Source organism: Canis lupus, chromosome 23, assembly GCF_048164855.1.
Source record: "Canis lupus baileyi chromosome 23, mCanLup2.hap1, whole genome shotgun sequence".
NCBI classification, from domain to species: Eukaryota; Metazoa; Chordata; class Mammalia; order Carnivora; family Canidae; genus Canis; species Canis lupus.
The window spans coordinates 26442643-26467467 of NC_132860.1; the positions used below are offsets into that span (position 1 = coordinate 26442643).

A 24825-nucleotide genomic window follows, 5' to 3' on the forward strand; every position below is an offset into this window, starting at 1 on the left:
ATAAGGCAATGAAAGCTAGCCCTGCAGAAAGGCTTTCTGGATAGAATTATCTGCTTTTTCTTAAGGTGAATAGTTCACACTCTCTAGAGCCCCAGACCGCATTGTAGCAACTAGAACTACTCCACTACTTCTAATGTATTTCAACTTTCAAAAATTGGGTTACTAGAAGTGGAAAGAATAAAAGGAACTTAGGAAGTTACTGTATTCCAATAAAAATGAAGTATGATATTGTATATTAAGAAAAATAAGATATGCCAAAACAAGATGTCTAACAGTCTTGGTACAGAAAAAAAGCTTACAGTTAGGGAAGAAGGACATTTTGAGAAACCGTCTTGAGAGGGTCTGCCAAACATCAGAAACTAAGGTAACAAGGAAAACTCTGAATCTTAGAAATGTACAGCTGGTAATGAGCAGACCTCTTATCAAATCCATTAGCAAGTTCTTTTTCAAAATATCTCTAATCTCTAATTCTGCTTTCTGAACCACTTACATACATTTTGGAAATGAACTCTTTCTCTTTCTCATATCTCATCTGACACTAATTCTCCTTCTAAAACAAGTTAAACATCTAATTTACAGCTATAAAAAACATATTATTGCTATATCGTGAAAATCAATTTTACCCAAATGAATGTGTTAAACATGAACATACAAAAAGGCATTCAACAAATATTTATCAAGAGTCCACTATCTGTCAGACATTATTCCAGATGGCAGGGACACTGTGCAGAAGAAAAATCTGACCAAAATCTCTGCTCTTATTTTCTCTGTTCATAACAAATACAATAAACATATAAGCATAAATAGAGAATGAAGAAAAGGATGCTATCTTATATTGGGTAGGTAGAGAAAGCTTTACTGATAAAGTTAAATTTGAATAGAGAACTCCATGAACTGAGGGAGTAGTAAGTTGTGTGGATGTCTAAGGGAACAGCTTGCTGAGGAAACAGCAAGGGCAAAGGCCCTGAGGTGGGAGTGTGAATGTTATGGAATACAAGAAGGCCAATACAGCTGAATTACAGGGAGGGAAAAAGTGGCAGATGACACAGAACCGTGGTAAGAATTCTGACTTTTAAACTGAATGAGAAGAGAAACTACCAATAGGTTTTGAGCAAAGGAATGACACAACCTATGACATAATCTGATTTAGGTTTTAGAAAGATTTAGGTTTTAGAAAGGTCATTTTGGCTGATAGAGAACAGAAGGAAAGGAGGACGGAAGCAGAAAGTCAAATGACAAATCTTGCTAAAATACATGCAAGAAGTAATAATGGTGGCTTGATTTAGAATGGTAGCAGTAGAGATAAGGGAAATTTTTTTTTAACATTTTATTTATTTATTCATGAGAGACACAGAAAAAGAGAGGCAGCGACAGAGTCAGAGGGAGAAGCAGGCTCCATGCAGGGAGTCCGATGTGGGACTCGATCCCAGGATTCCAGGATCACACCCTGAGCCGAAGGCAGATGCTTAACCGCTGAGCCACCCAGGCATCCCAGGGAAATTGGTTCTATTTAAAGGTAGAGTTGAAGGAATTTACTATTGGGATGGATTTGGGATTTGGAGGGGGATAACAAGAATGACACTGATGCTTCTGGTATGAACAACTGCAAGGTTATAGCTGACTGCTACTGAGATTGAGTAGATTGGAGAGTATCAAATTTGGGAGGGGAAAATCAAAGGCTGAGTAGGTGACCAGAGTAGTCAGGAGATGATTAAGATACGACGAGACTGAACATAAGTAAACATGAGGATAATGTGAACAAAGTTTCTCATTGTCCAAGAAGGCAATTACATACAAATATAGAAGAAGGGGAGGCTAGAAAGAATCCTGAGGTAGACTGGAATTGGACACCTGTGTGAACTTTTGCTTACACCAACATAACACACACACACAGACTGATACAGAAATAAATATAGCTGCATGTGTGTGTATATACATGTATCTCCTAGTTCTGTTCGCTGAGAGGGGTTAAGAGCAATAAGCACACCAAGTGCCCAGAACTTAGTTTCTAAATATTATCTTCCACTAAGATGAAATAGGGGAGCTTGAGGAAACAGCTGATTCCAGAACCCGGGCAAGGAAAGTAAATGATAAGCCTGGAACATTTTTCACCAGAAAGGAACCGCTCAGAGAATGATGGAGAATATGTGAAGGACAGGAGCCAGTTCAAAGGGATTTCTACTGAGTAAGTATGCAGCAATTTGAGGCTAATAATAAATAATAAGAGCAACAAATTTCAAGCCACTGAGTAAAACAGAAATCCATAACCATGGAAATATGAATTATATCCAGTCACATGCTCTTTCTATAACTCAGCCCTATCTCTTGCTACACTCCTGCTGCACACTATAAAGATAATGAACTACTTATCTCTGTAGTCCAGCATTATTGTTATCTCTATATTTGAAGTGTTCTCAATTAGCCTGTCTGCCAGGAAAACTGAATTTGATTCCATTCTATAAATATTTACTGAGCACTCTTCTATGAAGTAAAACACAGTAGTAAGCCATACACAGTTCCTCCTTTCAAGACCTTACATTCTACTACGTGAAGCAGAGTAAGTCTTTGTTCAAAAGCTACTACTGTGAAGCCTTCCCTGATCTTCCTCCTCTTTCCTCCTGGTCTCATGACATTTGTACATATTGTCATTATAGTATCTTTTACCGCAAAATAATTGTCTTCTTAACTCTGCATTCTAAGTTCCATGTAAATAGAGACTGTTTTTCATTTTTGTGTTCCTAGTACTTAGCACTGTAAATAGATTCGTGAATGAATACACTCAACAACCATATATGCTGGGCACTGTGCTATGCTCCAGGGATACAATTACAAGTAAAAAATGGACACAACTTTGTTTTCATGAAATTTAAAGTATACTAGAGTTGGGAGAGGAAAGCAAAGAGTATACTCAAGTATGCAATTACAAATTAAGAGGAGCATTATGAGGGAAAGAAGGCTGACACTATGAGAACATATAACAGGGGAACTGAATCTGGTATAGTTTGGGGAAGGCATCCCTAAAAAAAAAGATTTGCATTAGGACGTGAACCATGATTAAAAGAAAGTAAATGGGTATAATAAAAAAAGGGATGGTTTTAGGCCAAGAGATAAGTGCAAATACTCTGGAGGAGAGAGCTTCATACTGGTGAGGAACTGAAAGTCATTCACTTAAGTGCAGAGTGAGGACAGCCTGGGTGGCTCAGCGGTTTAGCGCTGCCTTTGGCCCAGGGTGGGATCCTGGAGACCTGGGATCGAGTCCCACATTGGGCTCCCTGCATGGAACCTGCTTCTCCCTCTGTCTGTGTCTCTGCCTCTCTGTCTCTCTGTGTGTCTCTCATGAATAAATAAAATCTTTATAAAAAAAAAGTACAGAGTGATGGGGGAAGAGATATGAATTGAGGATAAAGAAACAGACAGATAAGCAAAATGCAGAAATAACCCAAATGTTCATCAACTGATGAATGGATAAACAAAATATGGCATATCCACACAATGGAATATTACTTAGCCATAAAAAAGAATGAAATGGGGGATCCCTGGGTGGCTCAGCGGTTTAGCGCCTGCCTTTGGCCCAGGGCGCGATCCTGGAGTCCCGGGATCGAGTCCCACGTCGGGCTCCCGGCATGGAGCCTGCTTCTCCCTCCTCCTGTGTCTCTGCCTTTTTCTCTCTCTCTATGTCTATCATAAATAAATAAATAAATAAATCTTAAAAAAAAAAGAATGAAATGTTGATACATGCTATTACACAGATGATCCTCGAAAACATGCTAAGTGAAAGAAGTCACAAACAAAATCTAACAGATACAGTTTCTTTTTTTTTTTTTAAGATTTTAAAAGATTTATTCATAGAGACACACATAGAGAAAAAGAGAGAGAGAGACAGGCGGAGGGAGAAGCAGGCTCCATACAGGAAGCCTGACATAGGACTCGATCCCGGGTCTCCAGGATCACACCCCAGGCTGCAGGAGGCGCGAAAACCGCTGCGCCACCGGGGCTGCCCTAACAGATACAGTTTCTTTTGGGGGTAATGAAAATTTTCTAGAATTAGGTTATGGTGGTAATGGTAAAACCTTGTGATATGCTAAAAAAAGAAAACCCATTGAAATGTATACTTTAAAATGATGAACTTTATGTTATGTGAATTATATCTGAATTTTAAAAGATAAAGTTAGCAGAGAACATACACCTTTTTAATTATCTTGAGGTTTTCCAATTTTGTCCTCAGAGTAATAAGGGTACAGTGCAGATGCTCCAAAAATTACTTTTAGAAAGAATTAAAAAGACTTTTTGATACATAACTCAATAGTCTACAACAGTGAGAGCTCTCTGTCATTTGTTTTGAAACTGTAATTTATAATTCTGCTTTCTAGAAAATATCTGTAGGTGGACCTGCAACTTTTTTTTTTTTAACATTTTATTTATTTCTTTATTCATGAGAGGCAGGGAGGGCAGGGCAGGGGGTATAGAGACACAGGCAGAGGGAGACGCAGGCTCCATGCAGGGAGCCTGACATGGGACTCAATCCCGGGTCTCCAGGATCAGGCCCTGGGCTGAAGGAAGCGCTAAACTGCCAAGCCACCTGGACTGCCCATGGACTTGCAACTTTTATTCAAAGTTACTCCTTTCCAGAGAGCCATCTGTTAGATGTGCTATCTTATTTGTAGTTATTAAGTCATGATGTGTCTGTCACTGAAAGATAATATATGAGGATAACCAGGACCCAGATTACAAGTAGTATTAGGACAATTGTGGCACAGGTGTCTCAATAGGAACCTTGAATAGGAGCTCTTTTTGCCAAATCATATTTTATTTCTAACTATACTAATGAAAGATAAATCTGTTTCCTAAATAAAATTTTATTCTCATTTACAAAATGACAGTGCTGAGATGCAATTCTAGAAAGCCCTACAAACATGCTACTATTCTTGGCAGTATTAAAGCCTATGAACTACTCCATGTGCATAGAGCCTGCTTACAGAAGTCAAGAGGCTTCTGACCAATTATCTTTATTCTAGAGACCCACCTGTGCTTCTATTTACTTGAGCTTCATTCTCTGACCAACAATTCTCCTTGGTGCTTTAATGGTTTTATAATCTAACATTAAAAGATATGCCACAAGTTGACAAACATAACAAAACAAAAACCAAGGCCAGATAGTTTTCCCTTCAAAAATTATTGGATAATAACATTAAGACCTCATGCAAGGATTCATCTTACATGAAAAACATGGTTTTTATTATACACATACATATATATCTATATATATCTATATGTACACTAATACCTTTTATATAGATTTTCTTTGAAATAGCACACACCTGGTATTATCACTTAGCCTCATAATCACTTGTTAAGGCTGAGTTAATAAAGAGCAGAATGCTAAATTCAATGGTAATATCTACTTACTTCCTTTAAAAACTTTATGAGATAATGAAGGGCATCCCAACACTTAGTATTTTCATATACAGACTTACTCCTTCTGAGATCATAATAGAATGATTTTATCTCCTTTGGTTTGGAGTATTTACATTTAGAATAAAATCAGATTAATAAACAGTGCAGAAAAGATGAGTGGCATTAGGTTTACTATTTGAACTGCCAGTAAACTTGTAAGAGTTTGTCTGAGAAACGGGGAGAAAGCCAGAAATGTACAAAGACCAATCTTCGTCTTAATTTTTTGAAAGTAGAGTTTTGTTTTGTTTTGTTTTTTGGTTGGGGGTAGGAACAGAGAGACAGGGAGAGAATCCCAAGCAGCCTCCATGCCGAGCGTGAAGCCCAAGGGGCTCAATCTCATGACCCTAAGATCATGACCTGTGCCAAAATCGAGAGTTGGATCCCAACTGATTAAGCCACCCAAGCACCCCTTGAAAGTAGAGTTTTTATTAAAATTATTTTTGCAGTCTTCCTCTGTGCCTTGTACAAATTGGAAACTTAGGAAAAACTCTCTTTAAGACATCACAGAATACTAGAAGCATTGCTGATTAAAAAACATTAAAAGGTTTTTTCTTAAAAAAACTCTGAACCTTAGGGCCACCTGGGTAACTGAGTCAGTTGAGCATCCAGCTTTTGATTTTGGCTCAGGTCATGATCTCATGGTTGTGGGACTGAGCTTCACACTGGGCTTCTCCATTCAGCGTGGAGTCTGCTTCAGATTCTCTCTCTTCCTCTATGTTATTAGCCCGTGCCCCCATCCACACTCACACTCTCTCAAATTAATAAATCTTTTTTAAAAAAGATATTTATTTATTTATTCAGGCGAGACATAGAGAGAAGGCAGAGACATAGGGAGAGGGAGAAGCTGGCGCCTCGCAGGAAGCCTGATGTGTGATTTGATCTGGTACTCTGGGATCATGCCCTGAGCCAAAGACAGAAGCTCAACAGCTGAGCCACCCAGGAGTCCCATAAATAAAATCTTAAAAAGATCTAAAACTATGAATCTTAGAATCAAGGAAATATGGTTGTGCTGACTAATTTAATATGAAAAAGATTAGAATAACATGACATGTATGTAAGTCAGAAATTATAAAGCCATGTCTGAAAATGGAGTTTGGCAAACTCTGTATCATGTTATTTGTGATAAAGAGATACAATTCTTAGGTTTAAATACTCTGCTGAATCAAATTTAAAACCTACACATTGGCCATACCAGATAAACATCACCAAATGCACAGAAGTGGGATCTGATCTTCATTATAGGAATAGGGCACTATGTTCAAAAAAACACCTATCTGTGGTCAGGGACTATTTAAGCAATAGCTGAGCACCTCAGTGATAGAATATAACCTCTATTATATATTATGACATCATTACATCAGCCTGAGAATCATAAACAAGAGCCAGCAGATACCAGTAAGATGAATACTATTTGCCTTTTCAAAATGGTTTGAAAAAGAGAGAGGGAGAGCTCTTAATAAATGATTTATAGGGGATCCCTGGGTTGCTCAGTGGTTTGACGCCTGCCTTTGGCTCAGGGCGTGACCCTGGAATATCAGGATCGAGTCCCACATCAGGCTCCTTGCATGGAGCCTGCTTCTCCTTCTGCCTGTGTCTCTGCCTCTCTCTCTCTCCGTGTCTCTCATGAATAAATGAATAAAACCTTTAAAAAATGATTTATAAACAAAGAAAACTTGCTAAGTCCAGAAATGGCTAAGAATGTTGAAGATTGTTTGTTCATATATCACTTCCTTTCTTAACCCCAAAACTAATGCCATCAATGTCTACTACTTCAAATTTTTAATCAACAGTGTATCACAGAATCTAGGAAAATTACTGGATATCTAATAGTCTACAATTTCAGTGAGTAAAAACAATTCAGGATTTCTAATATATGAAAATGGACTTACATACAAAAAAATAAAAATAATTAAATTTAATGGAAAAATACACTTCAAAGAAAACTGCATAAAAAGCTAAGATAATAAATAGTTAAGTATTCACATTCTAACTTTTTTTTAAAAAAGATTTTATTTATTCATGTGAGACACACAGAGGCAGAGACATAGGCAGTGGGAGAAGCAGGTTCCCTGCAGGGATCCTGATGTGGGACTTGATCCTACCTAGGACTCCAGGATCATGACCTGAGCCAAAGACAAAGAGTCAACCCCTGAGCCACCCAAGTGTCCCTCTAACCTACTTTAAAAAGAGCGAGCTACTTTAATGGCATTTTAGAATTCTTTCTTCAAAGTTAAGTATTTTAAAGCTTCATTAAAAACTCTATACTGCTTAGGGGCACCTAGCTGGCTCAGTCTGTTAACTGGCCAACTCTTGATTTCAGCTAGGTCATGATCTTAGGGTCAAAAATTATTGGATAATAACATTAAGACCTCATGCAAGGATTCATCTTACATGAAAAACATGGTTTTTATTATACACATACATATATATCTATATATATCTATATGTACACTAATACCTTTTATATAGCCTAGTCAGGCTCTATACTAAGCACAGAGTCTGCTTGTCCCTCTCCTTCTACCCCCCCTCCCCACCCCCGGTTGTGCTCTTTCTCCTAAATAAATAAATAAATAAAATCTTTTAAAAACCCCAAAATTCTACTGCTAGTACTCTTAGCAAATATTCTCATGCCTCTCCTCAGGACCAATGGAACCAGTGGCTTCTGTTATACAACATTTTCATAAGTGCTTGTATAAGTCCATCCCTGTGAAATCCCATCCTCAGCCATCAGAGCCTATTGACATCCTACACACCATATAAGGCCTAAAATGTTAAGGTCCTTTCCCATGGAGAAAGATCCTCCATGAGGGACCACTGTAATCTCTTCCTTCTTACTTATTTAACACCAATTTTGAGTGCTAGGTTTAAAACAGGGAACAAAACAAAGTATCTACTGTCAGGAATCATTTTCTAGTGAGATTTGAGGGCCTATAGCTATTTGTACCACTTATATTCATAGAAACGCAAGACTGGAAGCTATTCATGCGTATATAGGGTTGTCTTGAGGATTACATGAGGTAATATGAATATAAACCCTGTATAAAATAAATGCTAAATAAATAATGGCTATTACTATTACATGCTCTTAAATCATACTTTCTTTTTTTTAGACTTTATTTATTTATTCATGAGACACAGAGTGAGAGAGAGGTGCAGAGACACAGGCAAAGGGAGAAGCAGGTTCCATGCAGGGAGCCTGACGTAGGACTCGATCCTGGGACTCCAGGATCACACCCTGGGCCCAAGGCAGGCGCTAAACCACTGAGTCACCCAGGGATCCCCCTACTTTTGTTTTCTTTTTACTGAACTATGTGGTTTTATTGGGGAGAGCCAAGATTACAACAGACTTCAGAGTTGGCATTGGGGCTTTTCTTCTTGTCAGAGGTGGGCATGGCATTGATAAAGTGCTGTTGTACTGCATCTGCCCCGTGGCTTGGTTTGTCTTCTTTTCTGTTTGGTTACCTTGGGAGTCTGCTCTCTTATGTTCCCAGCACACAACAGGGAACCATGGACTTTTACTTCCAAGCTGCAGCTGGCTACTTCCAGGGTGGTAAGAGCCTTCACTCCACACTGACCTAGGGTAGACTCATCCTCTAGGGGTATGTCTGCCAGGAGCATGACTTGATCTTCTGGAGTGATGCCCTCCAGCAAGACAACATGAGCCTTGAACTGGATGATAATCTCCTGGCTGGTCACTTTGAGGGTGTGTAGCTCCTGGGTGTGAACAAAGAGCTACGTGTCCATGACTGAACACAGGCACCACAGCTGCTACCATGAAGATGGAGTCAAGAAAGAAGAAGGAACAAGGGCATGCACGTCCTCACTGCCTGCTGTGTGCCATGTTCACTGATCAATTGTAGTTAGATACCCTTTTTGTAGATGTCTTAGTTCTCCTTCTAATTTGTAAAGTCCCTGACAGCAAGGATTCAGAAAGTGCTCAGAGCTCACTTTGTTGGTAAAGAGGCATTTAAAATTATTTGTGATATAGATATAGCATATAGATAATAAAAGTGCAGCCTTAAGAATGAATGGAATTCTGACACGTATTATAACACAGATGAATCTTTTTTTTTTTTTAAAGATTTTATTTATTTATTCATGATAGTTACACAGAGAGAGACAGAGAGGCAGATACACAGGCAGAGGGAGAAGCAGGCTCCATGCAGGGAGCCCGACGTGGGATTCGATCCCAGGCCTCCAGGATCGCGCCCCGAGCCAAAGGCAGGCGCCAAACCGCTGCGTCACAGATGAATCTTAAAGACATTACACTAACTAAAATAAAGCAGACTGAAAAGGACAGAACTGTATGACGTCACTTATATGAGGTACTTAATGGCAGTCAAATTCATATACCAGAAGTAGAAAAGTGGTTTTCAGGGGGCTAAAGGAGAAAGGAACGGGGAGTAATCATTTAGTAGGCATGGAGTTTCAGTTTCGGAAGATGAAAAAGTTCTGGAGATGGATGGTGTTGATAGTTGCACAATGCCTTATGTGTACTAAATGCCAATCAACTGTACATATAGAAATGGTTAGGTCTGTATCAGACATCTGGAGAAGATGGCTGAGTAGGAGCATCCCAGTGATGCAAGGTAACACCCAAATCAGTGTACATAACCCAGAAAACCACCTGAAGACTGGCAGAGACTCTCTATAGCTAAATGTAAAGGCCACATCAAAGAAGGTAGGAAGAGTGGGGACACAGTCAGGAGCTAAACAGATCTATGGAGCTGTCCACAGGAGGGATACTGGAGGCTGGAGAGGGGAAAGAAACAGACCCTTAGACCAAACACCCCGGGCATGGGGAACTCGAGTGGGGAAGACAAATCACCATAATATTTGGCTTTGAAAATAAGAGGGGCCTAATTTCTAAGTTCTTACAATCAGCAAGGCTTAAATTAATACCTGGAACTTTTTTTTTTTTTAAGATTTTATTTTTTATTTTTTATTTATTCATGATAGACACAGAAAGAGAGGCAGAGACACAGGCAGAGGGAGAAGCAGGCTCCATGCCAGAAGCCTGATGCAGGACTTGATCCCGGGACTCCAGGATTGCGCCCTGGGCCAAAGGCAGGCGCTGCTAAACCAAACCGCTGAGCCACCCAGGGATCCTCAACACCTGGAACTTAAAAAAAAAAAAAAAAATCAATGGGCTCAGCTCAGGGAGAGCCTGAGGGGAAGAAATGCTGAATCACTGCCCTTAAAGAAATAACATACAGCTCTGAGATACAGCATAGAAACAGCAGTTTGAAAAATGCCTAGGGTATACAGGAACATTTATTTACTAATCGCAGAGCATGCACTGGAGAGGCAGTGATTTTGGGGATATTTCTCCAAGAACAAAATTGCTGGTGGATGTCATGTGCCTCTCCCAGTCTAGATGCATGGACACTTGTGGAACCATTTCAGTGCCAACACTCTCCACCTAGCTTGCTAAAGAGTACCTTGTCCCCACACTTCTATCAATCTGCCCCCTCAAATCAGGTCAGCCTTAGCAAGAGTCCTGGACAGCTGTAGGTCCCCTCAGCAGACCTGTGCAAACCTTACTAACACCTCATATTCCCCCCCCCCCGACCCCCATATTCCTTTGCAGACCTGCCCCAATACACCCTAGCTGAAGCCTATTCAAAGTGGTGCCACAAGCCTGGAAGAGAGCAAGAAGAACTGACAAGGGCCAGCACCAGTCCAAAGTGACTCCTGTCCCAGAGATGGTAGAAGATAATCATATACACTGGTTGGACTGTGGTCCCAACAGCGGGTTAGGGCAGACATCTGGTCTGACTGCAGGCACCCTCCACCAACAAAAGCTTCTCAGGGGACAATACAGGAAAAGTACTCTGCACTTCAGAGCTATTGTATCCTCTAGCAAATGACTGGTCTGACTCAACTAAAATCCAAAGTGACCCAAGACTGGCCCACTAACACAGGGACCAAATAGTGTTCACAACAGGAAAACAGAGCCAGTGCAGATGACTAGACTGAAGGTAAAAGTGGCTCAGTCACAAGAGTACAGCATATGCAGTATACACAGGAGATATCCCTGAAGTGCCAGGTGCTCAGGTGCTAGTGAACAGGAGACACTGCATGCAGGGCAATACAAGACTGCTTCTTCATAAGGCCATTACTTTCAAGATCAGGAGATGTAGTTAACTTTTCTTAACTTTTTACAAAGAAACAGACACAGATAATTAGACAGATTGAGGAGATGGGGAAGTATGTCCAAAATGAGAGAACAGGACAGAATCATACCAAGAGACCTAAATGAAACAGGGATAAACAATATGACATAATTTACAAATGATCATAAGGATACTCACTGGACTTGAAAAAGAGGGGAGGACCTCAGTGAGACCCTTAACAAAGAGACAGAAAACATAAAGAAAAAAAAAACCAATCAGAGATCAAGTACTCATAACTGAAATTAAAAATACACAGAAGCAGAAAAATGGATCAGGGACCTAGAGGAGTGAGTGATGGAAAACAATCAAACTGAACAGGAGAGAGAGAAGAAAAAATAATTTAAAAAAAGAAAATAGGTTTAGGGAACTCAGGGACACCATCAAGCATAGTAACATTCACATTATAAGGATCCCAGAAGGAGAAGAGAGTGAAAAGAGAGCAGAAATTTTATTTGAAGAAATAAATATTCAACTTCCTGAATCAGGGGAAGGAAACAGAAATCCACACCCAGGAGGCACAGAGAGCCCCCAACAAATTCAACCCAAGGAGGCCCACACCAAAACACATAGTTATGAACCTGGCAAAAAGTACTAATAAGGAGAGAATTTTAAAATCAGCAAGAGAAAATGAAACAGTCACATACCAGGGAAATCCCATAAGCTCTGAGCTGATTTTTCAGCAGGAACTTCATAGGCCAGAAGAGAGTGGCATAACATATTCAAAGTACTGAAAGAAAAAAACTCTGCATCCAGGAACACTTTATTCAGCAAGACTATCATTAAGAACATAGAAGGAGAGATAAGGAGTTTCCCAGGCAAAAGTTAAAAGGAATTCATGAGCAATATATACCTGCCCTACGAGGTACATTAAAAGGGACTCTTTGGGTGGAAAGCAAACAACATAAGTAAGAGTAAGAAAAGTAGGAAGCATGAAAGCAGTAAAATTAAGTATATCTATAAAAATCAGTCAAGGGATTCATAAAACAAAAAGATGTAAAGTATGACACCATATACTTAAAATATGAAGGGGACAGAAGAATGGGTTCATGTGTCCATTGGCTATCTGTATGTCTTCTCTGAAAAAATGTATATTCATAGCCTCTGCCCTGGATTTTTTTAACTGGATTGTTTTTTGGGTGTGGAGTTGTAGATGTTCTCTATATAGTTTGGAAACTGACCCTTTATCAGTTACGTAATTTGCAAATATCTTCTCCCATTCCACAGGCTGCCTTTTAGTTTTGTTGATGGTTTCCTTTGCTGTGCAGAAGCTTATTATTTTGATAAAGTTTCAATAGTTTATTTTTGCTTTTGTTTCTCTTGCCTCAGGAGACATATCTAGTAAGAAGCTGCTACAGCCAATGTCCAAGAGGTTACTGCTTATGTTTTCCTCTAGGATTTTAATGGTTTCTTATCTTACATTTAGGTCTTTAATTCGTTTCTAATTTATTTTTGTGTATGGTATAAGAAAGTGGTCCAACTCCATTCTTTTGCATGTTGCTATCCAGTCTGAGAAAGACAAATATCACATGATTTCACTCTATGTGGAATTTAAGAAACAAAACAAATAAGAAACAATACAAAACAACATGTGGAGAGAAAAGAGAGAGGCAAACCAAGAAACAGACTCCTGATTATAGAGAATAAATTGATGATTATCAGAGTGGAGGTCGGTGAGGAGATAGGTTAAATAGGTGATGGGGATTAAGGAATGCACTGGTTGTAATGAGCACTGGATGTTCTATGGAAATGTTGAATCTATGGAAGTGTTGAATCACTAAATTCTACACCTGAAACAAGTATTGCACTGTATGTCAACTAACTGGAATTTAAATAAAAACTTGAAGAAAAAAAAAATGGGTTCACACTTAAATGACCATTAGCTTAATATAGACTACTCTTGGCAGAAGTTGTTATATACAAACTTAATGATAAGCACAGATTAAAAACCACTAATAGATACACTAAAAATAAAGAGAAAGCAATCCAAGTATATCACTACAAAAAGCCAGCAAACCACGAGAGAAGAGAGCAAGAGAAGAAAGGAACAACAAAACAACCATAAAACAAGTAGCAAAATGGCAAGAAGAACACACCTATCAATAATTAATTATGAATGTAAATGGGCTAAATGCTTCAATCAGAAGACACAGAGTGATGAAATGGATAAAAAAAACAATACCCATCTATATGCTGCCTATAAGAGACTTCTTTCAGACCTAGACACATATAAACTGAAAACGAGGGGATGGAAAAGCATTTATCATGCAAATGGAAGTAAAAAGAAAGCTGGGATAGCAATACTTATATTGGACAAAATAAGACCTTAAAACAAAGACTGTAAAAAGAGACAAAGAAGGACACTATATAGTCATAAACAGAACAATCCAACAAGAAGATATAACAATTGTAAATATTTATGCATCTAATGTGGGAGTGCCCAAATACATAAAGCAGTTAATAACAAATACAAATGAAGTGAGTGATAGTAATACAATAATAATAAGGGATTTTATACCCCACTTACATCAATGGATAGATCATCCAAACAGAAAATCAAGGAAATAGTGGCTTTGAATGACACATCAGACTAGATGGATCTAACAGATATATACAGAACATTCCATCCTAAAATAGAATATACATTCTTTTCACATGCACATGGCACATTCTCCAGAAGAGATCACATTTTAGCCCACAAAACAAGTCTCAAGAAATTCAAAAAGACTGAAGTCATACCATGCACCTTTTTGACCACAACTTTATGAAATGAGAGGTCAACCAAAAGAAAAAAAATCTGGAAAGAACTCAAATACAAGGAGGTTAAATAATATGATGCTAAACAATGAATGGGTTAAATAAGAAATCAAAGAGGAAATCAAAAAATACACAGAGAAAAATTAAAATGAAAACACAGTGGTCCAAAACCTCTGAGATACAGCAAAAGTTGTTCTGAGGCAAGTTTATAGCAAAACTAGGCAGGCCTACCTCAAGAAGCAAGAAAACTCTCAAATAAACAACCAATCTTACACATAAAGGACCTTGATAAAGAACAAAACCCAAAACCAGGAGAAGGAAGAAAATAATACAGATTAGAACAGAAATAAACAAAATAGAAAGTAAAAAAAAAAAAAAACCAATAAAACAGATCATGAAACCAGGAGCTGGTTCTTTCAAAGGATCAAAAAAAAACTGATAAACCTTTAGCTAGACTCATCAAACAGAGGGAGAGGCAGAGAGAGAGAGCAGATTCAAATAAACAAAATCAGAAATAAAACCGTAGAAATAACTATCAACACCACAGAAATACAAAGGAGTACATGAGAATATTGTGAAAAATTATATGCCAACAAATTGGACAACCTAGAAGAAATGGTTATAAGTTCCTAAAACCAGATAACCTCCCAAAATGGAATCAGGAAGAAATAGAAAATTTGAACAGACTGATTACCATCAATGAAATTGAATCAGTAATCAAAAAACTCCCAACAAACAAAACCCCAGGACTAAATAGCTTCACATGTGAATTTCATCAAATATTTAGAAAGAGTTAATATCTATTATTCTCAAACTTTTATTGCAAAAAAAAAGAAGAATAAAAGCTTTCAAATTCATTCTATGAGCCCAACAATCCCTGATACCAAAACCAGATAGACACTACAAAAAGAGAAACTCGTTATCTGTCAATATCTGTGATGAACACAGATGCAAAAATTCTCAACAAAATATTAGCAAACTGAATCTAATAATACATTAAAAGAACCATTTGCCATGATCAGGTGGGATTTATTCCTGAGGTATGATGGTAGCTCAACATTCACAAATCAATCACCATGATATATCACATCAATAAGAGAAAGGATAAAAACCACATGATCATTTCAATAGATGCAGAAAAAGCATTTGACAAAGTACAACATCCATTTATGATAAAAACTGCCAAAAAAGTAGTTTTAGAGGGAATAAACCTCTAATATAATAAGGGTCCTATATGGAAAACTCACAGTTAACATCATACTCAATGATGAAAAACTGAGAGCTTCCCCCCTAAGATAAAAAAAACAAGACAAGGATGTCCATTCTTACCACTTTTATTCAACAGACTACTGGAATTCCTACATATAGCAATCAAATAAGAAAAAGAAAAGGAATCCAAATTGGTAAGGAAAAGGTAAAACTTACACTATTTGCAGATAACATAATACTAATATATAAAAAACCCTAAAGGTTACCAAAAGTCTACTAGATTGATAAATGAACTCAGTAAGGTCACAAGATAGAAAATCAATATACAGAAATCCACTGCATTTCTATACACTAATAACGAAGAAATAGAAATTAAGAAAATAATCCCATTTACAACTGCACCAAATATAATGAAATACCTAAAAATAAACTTAACCATGGAGGTGAAAAGACCCATACATCAAAAACTACAAAACAATGAGAAAAGGAATTGAAGATGATATAAACAAATGGAGAGATATTCTATGCTCATGGATTAGAAGAACAAATATTGTTAAAATGTCCATATGACCCCAAAGCAATCTACAGATCTAATTCAATCCCTATTAAAATTCCTATCAAGGGGTGCCTGGGTGGCTCAGTCAGTTAAATGTCTGACTTTGGCTCAGGTTATGATCTCAGAGTCCTGGGATCAAGCCCCACATAATGCTCTCACACTTAGCAGGGAGTCTGCTTCTCTTTCTCCCTCTACCCCTCCTCCTGCTTGTGCTTTCTCTCTCAAATTAATAAATAATATCTTTTTTTAAAATCCCTAATAAAATACCATCAGCATTTTTCACATAACTAGAACAATCTTAAAATTTGTATGGAACCACAAAAGACCACAAATAGCCAAAGTAATCTTGAAAAAGAATAAAACTAGAAGTACTACAATCCCAGATTTCAAGATATTCTACAAAGCTGTAGTAATCAAAATAATATGGTATTGGCACAAAAGGAGACACACAGATCAATGAACAGAATAGAAAATCTAGAAATAAACCCATGATTAATTAATCAATCAATAAGTCTTTGACAAAGGAGGCAAGAATATACAATAGGAAAGTCTCTTCAACAAATGGCACAGGGAAAACTGGACAGCTACATGCAAAAGAATGAAACTGGACCATTTCCTTACATCATACAAAAAATAATCTCAAGATGGATTAAAGACCTAAATGTGAGACAAGAAACCATAAAAATCCTAGAAGAGCACAGGCAGTAACTTCTCTGTATCAGCAATAGCAACATTTTTCTAGATATGTCTCCTGAGGCAAGGAATCAAAAGCAAAAAATAAACTATTGGGATCACATAAAAATAAAAAGCTCCTCCACAGCAAAGTAAACTATCAACTAAACTAAAAGACAACCTACTGAATGGGAGAGATATTCACAAATGACATATCTGATAAAGGGTCAGTATCCAAAATATATAAAGAACTTGTACAACTTAACACAAAAAAACCAAATAATTCAATTTTTAAAAGGGCAAAGTAATGAACAGACATTTCTCCAAAGACAACATACAGATGGCCAACAGACACATGAAAAGATGCTCAGTATCACTAATTATCAGGGAAATGCAAATCAAAACTACAATGGGATATCACTTCACACCTGCTACAGAATGGCTAATGTCAAAAACAAGATACAGTAAGTGTTGGCAAGGATGCAGAGGAAAAGGAACCCTCATTTACTGTTGGTGGGGATGCAAACTGGTACAGCTACTATAGAAAACAGTGTGAAGGTTCCTCAAAAAATTAAAAATACAATCACCATATGATCCAGTAATTTCACTACTGGGTATTTATCCAAAGAATATGAAAACACTAATTTGAAGAGATATATTGCACCCCTATGTTTATTGCAGCATTATTTAAATAGCCAAATTATGGAAACAGACCAAGTGTCCACTGATAGATATGGTATACATACAATGGAATATTACTCAGCCATAAAAAGAATGAAATTGTGCCATTTGCAACAACATGAATGGATCAGGGAAAGACAGGGAAAGACAAATACCATATAATTTCATTCATATGTGGAATTTAAGAAACAAAGAAAAAAAGAGACAAACAGAAAAACAAACCCCTAACTATAGAGAATAAACTGATGATTACCAGAGGGGAGATAAAACAGATTAAGAGTGCATTTATCATGATGAGCACTGAGTAATGTAAAGAATTGTTAAATCATTATACTGAACATCTGAAACTAACACTATAGGATAATGATACTAGAATTAAAAAGCAAAAAAAGGAAATGGTTAAAATGGAAATATGTATTTCACGAAAATAATTCTTAAAAAGCTGTTTTTTTGTTTGTTTTGTTTTGTTTGCTTTCCCCAAAAGATCTCAGAATAAGGCAAGGATGTCCATTTTTATTACTTCTATTCACATTATACTAAGGATCCCAGCCAATGGAATAAGACAAGAAATAAAAAGACTTCTAAATTAGAAAGACAGAAATAGAGGTGCCTGGGTGGCTCAGTTGGTTAAGCATCTGTCTTTGGCTCAGGTCATGATCCCAGGGTCCTGGGATAGAGCCACTCATGGGGGCTCTCTGCTCAGTGGGGAGTCTGCTTCTCCCTCTTCCTCTGTCCCTCTCCCAGCATGTGCATGTGCTCTCTCTCTAAAATAAGTAAATAAGATCTTTAAAAAAAGATAAACTATGACATGATCATGGTTATTTAATTTGTGAAGAATCCACAAAAAAGCTACTAGAGCTAATAAGTGAATTTAGGAAGACTACAGGATACAAAGTCACATAGCAGATCGCATTTGCCAAAAAACAGCCACAGCAACATTTCTGGTACCATCTATTCTTCCATAACTTTGCCACACTGCACTAAGAAGCTGAATCTATTCTATCAACCCCTCTTAATCTTGGGTTGAAACTTGTAACTGCTTTGATGAAAGGAATGCAGAAAAGAGATTGTATGACCTTTGAGACTATTTCATAAAAAGCAATATTGCCTGACCAGTCTCCCTCCCTTCCTCATATAGTTTATCTTTGGAACCCAACACTGTAAAGAAGCCCAGACAAAAGAGAGAAGCCAAGTGCAGAACTCCAGCTGATAGCTCCAACAGAATCTCAGCCAATAGGAAAAATCAATCACTAAACACAGGAGAAAATGTACTCCCAGAAGAATTCAGAGCTAGCCTTTGAGCTGATCTAGCTGATGTGGAGTGGTACAGAGACAATTCTCATTAAGTCCTGTCCAAAGTAAAGATTCAAGGAAAAAGAAATACTTTTGTTGTTTAAGCCACTAAGCTTTACAGTAATCTGTTATGCAGAGTAACACAGTAACTGTCATAAGTCAATTAATGAAAATCAAATGTATTACTATATATTAATAAAAAGAACTGAAATGAAAACATAATGGCTACAGTAACACTGACATACTTAGGAATAAATTTAACAAAATATATATAGGACTGCTGAGGGAGGCAGAATTATAAAATGATCCCAACAATCCTTGCCCTTATGTAATCTGAGTGTGGGGAGAATTTATGAATGATGCAATATTAATTCTATGATTATGTTATGTTATATGGCAAAAGAGAGATTTTCTGGTAGGCCCAACTTCTCACAAGGGCCCTTTAAAAGCAGAGAATTTTCTCTGGTTAGTAGCAAAAGAGAAAGTCAGAGATTGAAAACATGAAAAAGAGTCCACATGCTGGTTGGGAGATAAAGGGAGTTATGTGGAATAGACCTGAGAGGAACTTCTAGGATTTGAGAGTGACTCAGCCTACAGCCGGCAAGAAAAAAAGGACTTAAGTCAACAACCTGAATCACCCTGGAAGTGGATTCTCTCAGAGTCGCCAAATAAGAATCCAATCCAGGCAAAGTCAAAATCAAGGTTTTGCCCTTATGAGATCCTTAGCAGAGGATCCAGCTGAGCCTACCTGGCCTTTCAAATTACAAAACTGTGAAATAGTAAATGGAGAGTTTAAAGTCTCTCAGTTTGGGCTGATTGTTACATAGTGATAGAAACCAAATATAACTGCAAAGGAACAAGAGAAAAGTTTTGGGGGATAAAAATATTCTATATATTAATTCTGATTATGACGGTGATTATAAGGGTGTATACATCTGTCGAAATTCAGCCAACTATATACTTAAAATAGATACATTTTATATTAATTATACCTTAATAAAGTTCATTTTAAAAGACCTCGTTTAAGTTTTCTCCTTACGCCTCCTGTCACCTTATACGTTATTCCCATAAGTAGTTTCGCATATTCTCTACTTTAGTACACCTCATTTATTGCTGATTCTCCAGCCCAAGATATCCAAATAAACCCTCAAGCCAGAATATTCAATTGTTACTGGAGGATATAAGCAGTCATGATCTGATTTACATTTTTAAAACATTACTTTGAAAAAGTCTAGCATGGAGATCACCTAGGTAAAGCTGTGAATTCTATAAGAAATTTACTAGTTGGAAAATCCTATCTTAGAATAGTTGTTTCCAAATTGTATTTCAAAGGAGCCTAGTATTCAGTAAATTGCCTCAAGAACCAAAACTAAGTAAAAGACGATACACAGAGTTATGGGGAATGGAGAAAAGACACAAAGGGGAACAGCCTCACAAATTTTAACCAAATAGCTTCCTTTCTACTGCTTTATATAAAAGGATCCCATGCAGGAGTTCATAGCAATTGTTTGAATGCTAAAAATATTTTTAAATTAGTAGGGTAATCCAGGTGGCTCAGTGGTCTAGCGCTGTCTTCGGCCCAGGGTGTGATCCTGGAGACCCTGGGATCGAGTCCCATGTCAGGCTCTGTGCATGGAGCCTGCTTCTCCCTCTGCCTATGTCTCTGCCTCTCTCTCTCTCTCTCTCTCTCTGTGTGTGTGTCTCTCATGAATAAATAAATAAAAATCTTTTTAAAAAAATTACTGCTTTCTAATTTTGGTAAAAGTGGGCAAGAAGTATCATGGTTTTCTCCTTTTGTGTCGCAGGAAGCCAATTATAACATAACCAATAAAGCAAGGGAAAGGCTTTACCACTTCATATTCCTTAAGCCCTTTAGGGGCTACTCCAGAGAATTATATAACCTTATTTCTGGTTCACTGACTATATGGATCATCTCTATATCCCTAAGTGCCTATCACCTAGTACACACTGTAATACTTGCTAAGTTTAACATGACATGCAAACAATGTTAAAAAGTATAATAAAAAAAAAAGGTATAATAAAAAGTGCTGTAACACAATCTGACACTCTTTGGTAAAGCTGCTAAAACACACCACTCCTAGGTAAGAACTTAAGAACTTCTTGCAGAAGTGCACCAGGAGACAAGTACAAGAGAGTTTGATAGCACTGTTTTGTTTATAAAACAAAAATTTCAGTTGAGAACATCAATAAGTAATTTATAAAATATACACAATGAAATAGTATATAGCAAAATGATAACAACTAAAGTTAAAAATCTGTATTAATCCACAAATACAATATTCGGTGTGAAAAAAGCAAGGTGTAGAATACAATACCAGCTAAGACAACACTATATATGGTCAGAAAAGTGGTTACAATGTGGTGGATGAGAGAGATGTATTTTAGGATGAGTCACATAGGAGGCTTCCATTTTACTAGTACTGTTTCATTTCTGAAAATGAACATGTGAACATGTTCAGGAATGAACATCCAATTCCACATGTGAATGAGGAAGACTTGTGGAATAATTAGTGGTTAGCTGGAAAAGCCATAAAAATAAGGGACTTGGATACCAATAACTACTTTCTCTTTAGTTAATCAAAACAAATATATGCATAAGATAGGCCAAATATATTTTCTAGATTTCTTTGACATAGAAAGATGTTTAACTTTTATTACTTTGCCTGATTATCAACTAGTCCAGATATATTTAGCTTCCACTGAAGACAATAAACATCTGTCTAGAAATAAGGTCCTAGTATTAGGGCACCTGGGTGGCTCAGTGGTTGAGTGTTTCCCTGTCCTGGGATCAGAAGGAGTCCTGGGATCAAGTCCCACATTAGGCTTCCCGCAAGGAGCCTGCTTCTCCCTCTGCCTGTGTCTCTGCCTTTCTCTTTGTGTCTCTCATGAATAAATAAATCTCTCTCTAAAAAAAAAAAAAAAAAAAAAAGAAAAAAAAAAAAAGGCCTAGTATTAAACTTTTCAAATCCTCATTAGCTGGACATTTCTTCTCTTTTCTACTATGATGCACTGTGCTTCATCCTTCCATATTCAAACCACTAATACACAAGCTATTAAAAATATCATTTACATATTATATGAGAATATGCTAACAAAAAAAGGAATTCTGAAGAACAAATTACCTTACATCCCAGCAGCCAGTAGAACTGCTTACTATTAGATGTGACAAAATCAGTTGTCTGGTTTTCATGACCAGCAATAGCTTTTTTGTTTTGTTTTAGGGTGGAGTTCAAAAATACATGCCTGATGATATACAGACATAGAACAGTTTATTTACTGTTTTAATCCATATTGGCATAAGGAATACAAAATATTCATTGGGGAATCTAAGTATTTGTTTTTAGATACTGACATGATCTTACTCTTTGTAATAACTAGAACAGGGGAGAAATTGCAGTTTTAAATTATTAATTTTATTCTACAGTCCTCTCAGAATTTATGATATTCACAGTAGGCTACTACTAATTATATTCATTTTTATCATCAAGAAGATTGGAATGGAATGTAGGAAAAAAACATAGTGTAATATATAGTAAAGAACTCAGGCTCTGAAGACACAGAATTTTATTTAAGTCCTGGCTATTATATACATATTCACTGAACCTCACTGAGGCTCTGCTATCTGATTTGTAAAACAGGGATAATGATATTTAGCTCAAAAGGTGTTATGAAAACTAAATGAAAGAATGTATTTAAAGAATCTAGACAGAGTACCTGGCCATGTTAGCTCCCAACAGTTACTACACTCTAACTCTCAGGCTCTACACTTTTTTTCTACTTTTAACCTAAGAATACAACATTCAAGAAATGTAAGAAAGAAATTGAATAAACAGTTGTTTTGATCCTGAAAAGGCAGGAGGGAATGAGATATCCAAAACCCAGGTGAAAAGATCATCTTTAGATAGGAGGAACAACTCTTCTGTTGAGGTTCCTTGGAGGAATCTCGAACATACACGAAAGCAGATAATGAGAAAACAGTGGACTTTCCGATTAATGGCTTTTATTTTCTCTGTAAATTAGGAAGAAACCCACTTGCTAATGTGAAAGAGAAGAGGCAAATTTGAGGTTTGAGATGGAAAAACGTTGAAAAAAGTGCTAAAAATATTAGCAAAAGTGAACCAGGGAAACGTAGTAGATGTCTCACAGTGCTCAGGGTCTATCTGAGACTGGTTCCACATTAATTTATGAACATGAATGTGTTCTGTCTGTTCAAAGATTGTCTTCGGTAGTACCTGGCTACTTAGATGCAGGTACAAAGAAAGAGGTTATCTGGGTTTATCTTGAGTTGGAATTTCATTTATAGGCCAGAGTGCTATTTAAGCAAGGAACTATGAACTCTAACCAGGAAAAAAAATGATAAGGATAATAAACCTAAAGTGATTAGGATAATGCCAGAGTATAAGCAATGAAAAAAAAAAAAAGGATAGGTATTAATATTACTAATTAGGGTCCTCTAGCAGTAATTTCATCATTCTAATTTGTAATCATTTCTATGTATTTCTCTCTTCCACCAGACAGAGCTCTTTGAGGATAAAGTGTCTTACTCATCCTTGCTTCTTCCCAAAGTGTAGTCTAGTACTTACCACACTGTAAGTGACTATTAAATGCATATGATTAAATCAATGAATCAAAATCTGCTTCCAAGCTATCCATATAACTTTTTTTTTAAAGATTTTTTTTTTAAATGATAGAGAGAGAGAGAGAGAGAGAGAGAGGCAGAGACACAGGCAGAGGGATAAGCAGGCTCTATGCCAGGAGCCCGATGCAGAACTCGATCCCGGGACTCCAGGATCATGCCCTGGGCCAAAGGCAGGCGCCAAACCGCTGAGCCACCCAGGGATCCCCACATACAACTTTTTAAAAAGATTCTACCTAAGGTATTATAACTTTAGCAACAATTGAGAAAATAAGACATTTCTAAGAAAGGCCCTGAAGGGCCACTGTCCATTCAATGATAGAAACTTACTAAGTAGCTAACAATATGATTGATGACAGTTTTCCAATACTGCAGACTACAGAATTAACATAAGGAAGAAAATGAATTAATATACACACAACATGAAAACTGAGAATATACTTGTCTGTTTTTAGGAGACAAAAGAGGACTCCTGTCTCTATTTTTATCATACCAGTACCTTGCAATGTCTCATGAAATGAGTAATCTGAAGCATAACATGCCCAATGCTGATCAAATATCTGCATTAAGACTTTGAAGCAAGTTCAAAAATATATAATCTGAGAGCTGGCCAGGCCCATTAACTCCCTTTTTGTTTCGGGCAGAGGGCACGAAATAATACCCAAAATAATACCTTTCCCAGTTTAATCAAAGACTACAGGGCTTTATTAAGAAATAATTCTTTTTTTGGCTCTGGATTCAATTTAAAAAACAGATTTTATTTTGGTTGCTGCCTCAACTATATGTTCAATTTAATGTATTCAAAGGGGAAATATATTGTTAACAGCTTTAACAGACAGTATACAGAGAATCACAACTTTAAGTGTGAGTTGTCTAAGACTGAGTATACATATATATTTCCCTAGAGAAACCACATTATAATGGGAGGCCAATTCTCTAGTTGGTTCCTATAAATCTGAAGCACCATGTAACACCTAATAAGGTACTAAAATGCCTAAACCTCTAGGTCCAACATATTAGGGGAAAATGTATGCTGAATTCTCATCTGGGGTGTCAAAACAATCCCCTGTCTCTCTTACCACGTGTACTCTAACCAGTAGAATTCTGAACAGGATAGAAGCTAGGAAAACAGGAGTTCAGGCAATATCGAAAAACGAAAGAAAAAATTTTGCAACTGGATACTTCTTAGCCCAGTTTGACGCTCTGTATCACTCCTGTTTTTCCCTGAAGATACCAGGAAATGTCCTGTCTACTTTTGAGGAAAGAACTTATATATTTTCTAGACAGAATTTATCTCTTTCCTAGAAGCCACAGTAGGAAAAAAGAGCACCTACTCCTGTTACATCCCCATTCTCAATGCTTACGGTTTGTAA

The 24825-nt window shown here is 37.2% G+C and overlaps 1 protein-coding gene and 1 pseudogene across 6 annotated transcripts in view; both read right to left on the minus strand.

The window, feature by feature from the left end:
- Window positions 1-24825, minus strand: part of FCHSD2 (FCH and double SH3 domains 2) — a 334052-nt gene that overhangs the window by 118815 nt on the left and 190412 nt on the right. The window lies entirely within an intron of this gene.
- LOC140614592 (ubiquitin-like FUBI-ribosomal protein eS30 fusion protein) lies at window positions 8175-11223 on the minus strand (annotated as a pseudogene).